This window comes from Chenopodium album, chromosome 3 (genome assembly GCF_948465745.1).
Source record: "Chenopodium album chromosome 3, dcCheAlbu1.1, whole genome shotgun sequence".
Taxonomy (NCBI): domain Eukaryota; kingdom Viridiplantae; phylum Streptophyta; class Magnoliopsida; order Caryophyllales; family Amaranthaceae; genus Chenopodium; species Chenopodium album.
In genome coordinates this window covers 62310731-62318614 of record NC_137836.1, presented here as the reverse complement: position 1 = coordinate 62318614, position 7884 = coordinate 62310731, and the positions used below count along the sequence as shown (strand labels likewise).

The following is a 7884-nucleotide window of genomic DNA, read 5'->3' as shown; positions in this document are numbered from 1 at the left end:
ATATATGATAAGCAATAGAGAAACAAGAACAATAATGAGTATTATGGTTGATAAACATGATAATGGCTAAAGAACCATGAAGGTAACTATGTAAATAGGTGTTTGCATATGTTAGCTTCATAAGGTAAGTACACTATGCATACATGAGTTGTATATGTGTAGGAGTATTTACATAAGCTTTAAGTTTAATTAGTTCTCTCACTTGAAGCTTGTTTATGACAAACAAACTTCAATCTAATGTTTCTCTTAAGTGTTTATGTGAAGACAGGAACTAACTTAAGTGAAGTCAATGGGTTGGAACATAGAAGACTTCAAGAGGAACAAGAGAGAATGAATGAACCTAAAGCAGGTTCTCCCATGAGAACCAAACCACGAAGGAACCTGAAGGTATTCTCTAACAAGATCCAGAAGGAACATTCGGCAGGCTTTCCCACGAAAGCCGGAGCATGTTCCCTAACAGGTACATGAAGAGTTCCATGTTCCCTAACAGGTACATGAAGAGTTCCCTAACAGGAACTTAGTTCTCTAACAAGAACTATCTAAGTTCCCTAACAGGAACTTGCCCCGAGATCTAGAATACATCAATACTACAAGATTCCAGAACAAGAGTTTCAAAGAAACAACATGAAGACGGAGAAATCGAAGTATATCGCTCTAGGATTCATGAATAAAGTAACACATCCGCAGGTCTGAGGGCCTCGTCGTTCCCTCCAGCCAACCCAATGTTAACCTCCTTTCTCGCTGAAATCCCAGAACGATAGCAAACATCAACAAGGGTATCCCGAACAACATTATGCCGATGTTTAATACCCACAATACCAGCACAAGACACCGCGTGATCACCGACTTAGGGCACCGGTTCAAGGGCCAAACAGATGCCTTAGCTTTTATGCTTAAAAAAATGTAAAATTGATAAACAAAACATTATATATATATATATATATATATATATATATATATATATATATATATATATATATATATATATATATATATATATAGATAGATATATAGATATATATATATATAAACTTAGATATTTTTATTAATAAATGCTTGTAATATTAGAATTTCATCAAAATTAAATAAAAAAATTACAATGTACAGAACAGCAACAGCTTGGAAACAGAACAGCAACAGCTCGAAAACAGAACATTAGCAGCTCGAAAAACAGAACAGTAGCAGCACATACATAAGCAGAATAGCAGCTCACATAAGCAGAACTGCAGAAGCAGTAGTAGAGCATTAGCAGCACATATGCAATACAGCAACAACATATATGTAGAACAACAGCAGCACAAAAGCGAAACAGCAGCGCACAAAGACGGAATAGCAGCAACAGGCAACAGCAGCAGCGGCGGCAGTAGCATCAAGCAAGCATCAAAACCTTAGGACATATACTTGCTATGAGGAAGTCGGGTTATAAGGAAACATCTTAATATTACAGCTTATAAGTTGGAAGAATAGACAATAATATTACAGCTTATAACATTCCTTTCCTGTAATCATTCTGAAATTGCCTCACCTTCCAATGTTACTTTGGGTTCAATTGTAGCAAATCAGACATATAAACTAACTTTGTTACCAGCCTTGCAATGAAAGTGTGGAGCGTAACCCAGCTCTTTGCTCGAGCACATCATGTACTTCACAGAAGAAAAAGAAAGCCTTCATTGCACCTGTAGCAGCCTATGTCGCTCTCTTTGTCTTACTTTCAGCTGGCCATGGTTCTCTTTCATTTTTGGTCTACAAAAGAAGAAAGAAGCAAAGTATGAAACTTTATATATTCTAATGTTGATCTTTCTTTCATTATTTAGTTAGCCACAACATTGTGCCTAAGAAGGTAATAGTTGAATCATTACATGCAAAATCATCAATAATAGAAGCTAAAAAACCTTTAGCTATAATCAACATACATGAGTCTAGTAGTTAGTCAAGGGAAGGGTGGAATAGCACAATTTACTTATTCAGAGATAAACAAACCTGACAAAAGGGTTCTTGAGAGAACTAGGAATAGGTGGATTTGCAGGAAATTACTATGGTTCGTTGCTTGAAAGATGGGGTGGATCTTTCTCTAAAGATGCTCTCTCCTTCAATTAATGCTTCCGAACAATATAATACTGAGGTTAATTATGATCAAACTGCACTGCTAAAGCTATTTTTGTCTTGAAACATATAAATTGACGATGAATTTTTCAATTTGAGTGACAAGTTGAGCAGTACCAGGCTATATCATCATCACAATCTATAACAGAACCAGTTTTTAGCTATTGTCTCTACCAAATTCTTTTGGGACTCAGAGTCATACTTGCTTGCCTGTTTGGGATGTTCATAACAGGTCTTATATGGTCGTATTCAGTATATTTTATTCAAGTTGTATCACAAATGGGGTGCTTAGAGGACCAATAATTTAACATGTCGATTAGCTACAAATTTACTTTGCAAATGTGTTCCATGATGTAAAAATGAACAAAATCATAAACTGCACCTTATCAGAGTAACTACAAACAAAACACAGTTCCCATCATACATGATCAATTCTATTTTTACATATTGGTTTCAATATAAGTTGAAAAAGGAAAAATGATAGTAGACAGAGACGGGAACAAAGAAGCAGCACCTGAGACATGACTGTAGATTCAAGTACCTGAGCACATAAAGAGCACTTGAGCACCTGATTGCACATAAAACAAAGTCTAGATTAATTGCTTACGACGCTTAGTAGAAAGAGTATTCCTATAAAAAAAAAGTCTAGTTTGAAGTTTTGAACCGCTTGCCATCTACTTTTTTCTACTAGTGAAACCTGCCTGCAAAACATCATATTCCTATAAAAAAAAAAAAAAAAAAAAAAAAAAAAAAAAAAGTGGTAAAAAAACAACCAGCTTAAACTGAGAATATATATTCTCACATATTCCATATAACAAAGATACACGCTAGGCAATACTCACAGCCTATCTAATCTGACATGGCATAGAGAGTCGAGAGTGAAAGTCACAAGTTCTCTATATCAATCTCATACGTGTTGGATTTATAAATATTAGCAATTGGCAAAGCACAACCAAAATTTCTTCCCAAATGGAACTCATTAGTAACCCTCACAAAATAAAAGTCCACGTGTAAGCATTATTTATGTCAGCACATGTATGGCATAACAATTGTCAAATTAGAATGCTAGCATTTAACTTATTTTTCATTAATAAAATTAGAATGCTAGCATTTAACTTATTTTCCTTAATACAATGACCATAATCCCAATCTCATCAGACAATTACTTGTTCACAAACTTTGCACAAGGATAGTACGAAGTAACATTCATTTCACATCTCAAGCAAAATTCTTTTTGCTCCCTTGATCAATCCCATTTTGTCAAATACTCATATCACGAGTAACAAATACCCCCGATAACAATCACCTTCATGTGTTGATTAGTAATGATTAATAAATTATCTAATGTAAATGTTTTTATAGTTAACTTTCATGCAAAACAGTGAACTAAAACAACTAAGCTACCAATTTTTAAATTTTTTTTCCATTTTACTATAGTATAATAAGAGGTTGATTTATCAAAACCATGATAAAAAAAAGGGAGCGCTGAGCATAAATACATATACATTAGACTTATTATTAATCTTTACTAATCAACACATGAAGTATAAATTAGAAAATATGTCTCAGCAGATTAATTGAAAAACAATTAAATAGCCCATAAAAAAAATAACACAAAACAAAATACCTCTTATTGATTTTATGAATCACTAAGCAACACTTAGTTACACAGTAGCACCACCAGTCCAACCTTACCCCTTCTCTGCGTCCCCAATCAAGGTAACATTTTCATAGTAGTGTATTCCACAGATTACATGAATTTCCAAACAGCTTATTAAAAATACTTTGTATAATAATAATCTGATCAAGAGCATAATCTGACCAAGAAATAACCATCATTCCCCCAATTATAATTAGCATTGCCTTAGATTTCTGTATTTCTTCTGCCCACAATTACTTGGGTTCTCGACAAGCTTATGATGAATCATTCAGAAAAGAAAATAATTAAATTAAAATTGGTCAGAGTAGTCAATAAACATCAAATTACAAGGTAAATCAAAATCTGCAGTAATCGAAATTTTTGGAAGAAAAAACAAAAATCCCAAACTCATCTAGATACTTCAACCAATTTATATAAAATCTGTAGTAATCAAAATTTTCAAAAATTAGAAAAAAACAAAATTCCCAAACTTATCTAAATACTTCAATCAATTTAGATCCATGCCAAATTCAGTATGAAAATAATGAAATTAAACCTATTAATAGGCAAATTCAACATCAGATTAACAAATCATCAATAAGATTAGAGAGAGGGAATTGAAACCCTAACTTAAGCTAGCTCTAATTCTTGTTAAAAATGGAAGGGAGAGGGAACTAAACTAACCCTAACTACCCTAACTTTATGTGGAAGCCGCCGAGGATGAAGGTCAGTAGGTGGCAATTGTCGTCTCTTCAACTTGGAGCACGGGCTGTTGTGTATGTCTTCGAGTTGGAGCACAGGTTGCAACGGATGGAGTCTATGGTGGATGTGGGCTATAGTGAAGCACCGGGAGCGAGAAGGTGGTGGCGGTGGAAGCCGAGGAAAGGAGGTGCAGCATAAAGAGACGGTGAAAGCTTGAGGGATGGAGAAATAATACAAGGGAGAAAAAAGTTGTGACTTGTGAGGCTATGACTCTATGAGGGTCAATTTTGATACAGTAAAAATAATTGACAAGGAAAAAAAGAATACGGAATATCAAATTAAGTGTTTTTCTTCCAAAAAAAAAATAAAAATTAAGTGTTACAACCAAGTGATACCTAATATTAAAGTGTTACAATAAAGTGTTATCTAATATTAAAGTGTTACAAAAAATGTTACCCAATACCACAATGTTACAAAAGTGTTACTTAAAAATCAAATAATCATGAAAATTTTAAAGTGTTACCAATGGCTGTTACTTAAGCTCAATTTTGTAGTAGTGGAATTGGCGTCAGAAAAAGAGTCTGTCGCCGAGGATTTGACTCTGTGTCGCCAGGCGACAGAACCTAATTGCGGCGACGGCCTTTGTTCGCTGGCGCCAAGTTCTTCCAATACCGAGCCAGAAATATGTGTTCTAATTTTGACCAGTTTTTAGCACTATTTGCTCGATCCTACTTCCTGATTGAGTTTTTCTCACTTTTTTGAAACCCATATGTGTTCTACATATGGACATAACCCTCTGGGAATTCATGCTCCATCTACCTGATTGAACGCTCTGTGCAACAAAGGGTACATTTGAGAATGTTGAATTCACCAAACCATGGAAGCGAGATTTTAACTCGCGGTGTCCCATCCACTCGTGTCAACCCTTCAAAAGGTAAGGCTTCCGCGCGGTGCATCCGGACAAGTAACCATGGACCCTCTTTGACTAACCCACATCCCGAACTTTAGAAAACTAGAGCCATGGTTAGGTTGCAAACTCATTGCATCATATTGTGCCTACTTGACTAATTGTGCATTATTTGTTGTGCATATGCTATGTGTTTTTCCTAACCGTTTGTTTGACTTGTGTTTAAGACTAAATAAACTGATTAATGATTTAAAGGAATTTGCCTAATTAATTAATTAATTAATTAATTTGAGTAATTAAAGTCTAATAATTTAATCGAAATTGACTAAGTACGACTTTAGGCATGTCTTGTAGAGTAATAATACCGAAAGCAGTCCCAGATTAGCGCTCCAGCAATAGCGCCACGATTTGGACTGCAGCGCCACACTTTTTTGTGCAACGCCTAGCGACAGCTCTGTCTTCTGGCGCTGCACTGCAAAGTGCGGCAACAGTCCTGTTGCTTTGGCGACAGTTCGGTATTTTGCTCGAGTCGTCACTATGAGTCTAATTAAATAGTTTGCTAATCAATTCGATTATTTTGTTAATGACAGTACCTTTGTTAAGTCCCTTATCGAGTCTAGTCGCATAGTCTAGCCCCATGGTCTTACACAAGAGCCTTAACATGTCACCTACACTCACTACACTTACTAGTCTTAGAACACACTATGAGTATATGTTACCATGACCATGTCTTAGGTTCATGCATGAGTTGGTTTTCTCCGTCATTTGAGTTAGGGGTACATTCTATTCCTAATTTTTTTCATATCTCCCAATCTACATGAGTTCTCCATATCACAACCTTCATTCCATCCTACCTTCTTCCATCCTTGCATGTTGAATAGAGTTTGAATCAAATAATTAACAAATGAATATCCCTAATTTCCCTTTCCATAGCACTTGGTCAAGAAGAGAAGGGCGATTATATATTAATCAAGGACAACACATTTATTCAATTTGAACTTTTTGATAAACCGGTTAGTCAGAAAAGAAAAGCTAAGAAGATAATGGCAAGTCAAGAAGAAGTCAATGAACTTAGGAATCAATTGACTGACGTAACTGAGGTGTTAAAGGCTTTAACCCTCAAAGTCAATGATCATGTGAAGCAACAACAAATAGATCTCATGCAAGAGACCTTGAGCAAGATATCCAAAGACTATAAATTCCAGGGCATCAGCTCGCAAGATGTCTTGGTGGACAAGGAGCTTCTTCCGCAGAAGTTCAATGCCACTGACATCCCTAAATTCAAGGCAATAGATAATCCTTATCTTCACTTAAGAACCTTTAAAACTATAATGAACATTAAGGGGATTGATAGGAAGGTCTTTCATTCCTTGTTTTCTTTATCTCTTGAAACCGTTTGTCAACGATGGTTCTTTTCTCTTGATAAAGAGAAAACATCTACTTGGGATGCTATTGTAAAAGCTTTCATTGATAGATATAAATGTAATATTCAAGTCGAAACCGATTATAGACAACTTGAGATGCTAAGACAGAAAGAGAATGAATGCTTTACTTCCTTCTTCAATAAGTGGAGGGAAACTTCCGCTAAAATGATTGAGGTATGACAGGGTGAAGTCGTATCCCCTAATCAAAAGTAATTCCTAAAACCACTAACTAAAATAGATAGGGAAGTAAGGTCGAATCCACAGGGAAACGAGTCTTTTTATTCCTAACTAATTAATATAATCTAGACTATAGAGTAACAAATTATTATTACCGAAGGGAAACAAAACTACTAAGAGTAAAAGTGGGAAAGAATAAAAGTAGAAGGAGAAACAATGAATAAAAGGCCTAGGGCATAAATTCACCAATAAATAATATTCCAGGGTAAAACATAATAATCAATCATCAATGCATACATTAATCAGATCATAAAGGGCTTTCGCTACGTATTACAATCACACAATTAATTTACCGGCATTAAATCTCATCTCTCGAATCTCGACTTAACCATTTATAAATTAACCTGCCTATTGAAACTAGACCTAAACATCAATTCTCATCTGTCGAATCTCGAATCAATATTGTCAAACTCATGTATAAAAGATCAGGCCTAATCTAGTCACGGAGCATTTAATCAATCAATAGGAAATTAATTAAGCATTGACAATCAACAACAATAAATTACCCCTTCATATTATTTATGGATCCCCACAAACCCTAGAAAGAAAACTACTCACACATAATTAAATATAAACTAAACAAAGCAATTAAACAATACATGATCAAGGAAAGAGATTAAATAAAGGATGGAATTAAACCAAGAGTTGTAGAGAGAGAAACAAAAGAGAAAGAAATACTAAGAGTTTAATTAAGAGGAGAGAGAGAGAGAGAGAAAAGTTAGAGAGAGAAAGAAAAAAGAAAAACTAAATCAAAAACTAAAACTAAATTAATAAAAACTAAAACTAAAACTAAAACTAAACTAATGAAAACTTAAAACTAAACTAAAAAACTTCCCCCCTAACCTACGTACTACTACTCCTTTTATAAGGAG

General features: G+C 34.7%; 1 long non-coding RNA gene across 1 annotated transcript; it reads right to left on the bottom strand.

Moving 5' to 3' along the window:
- Nucleotides 1-1021: 1021 nt before the first annotated feature.
- On the bottom strand, nt 1022-4412 carry LOC145614482 (uncharacterized). The gene is made up of 3 exons (XR_014107114.1): nt 3731-4412; nt 2618-2822; nt 1022-1743 (listed from the first exon to the last, which is right to left on the bottom strand). It is a non-coding gene; the product is annotated as an uncharacterized LOC145614482 (long non-coding RNA).
- Between the last annotated feature and the right edge of the window lie 3472 nt (nt 4413-7884).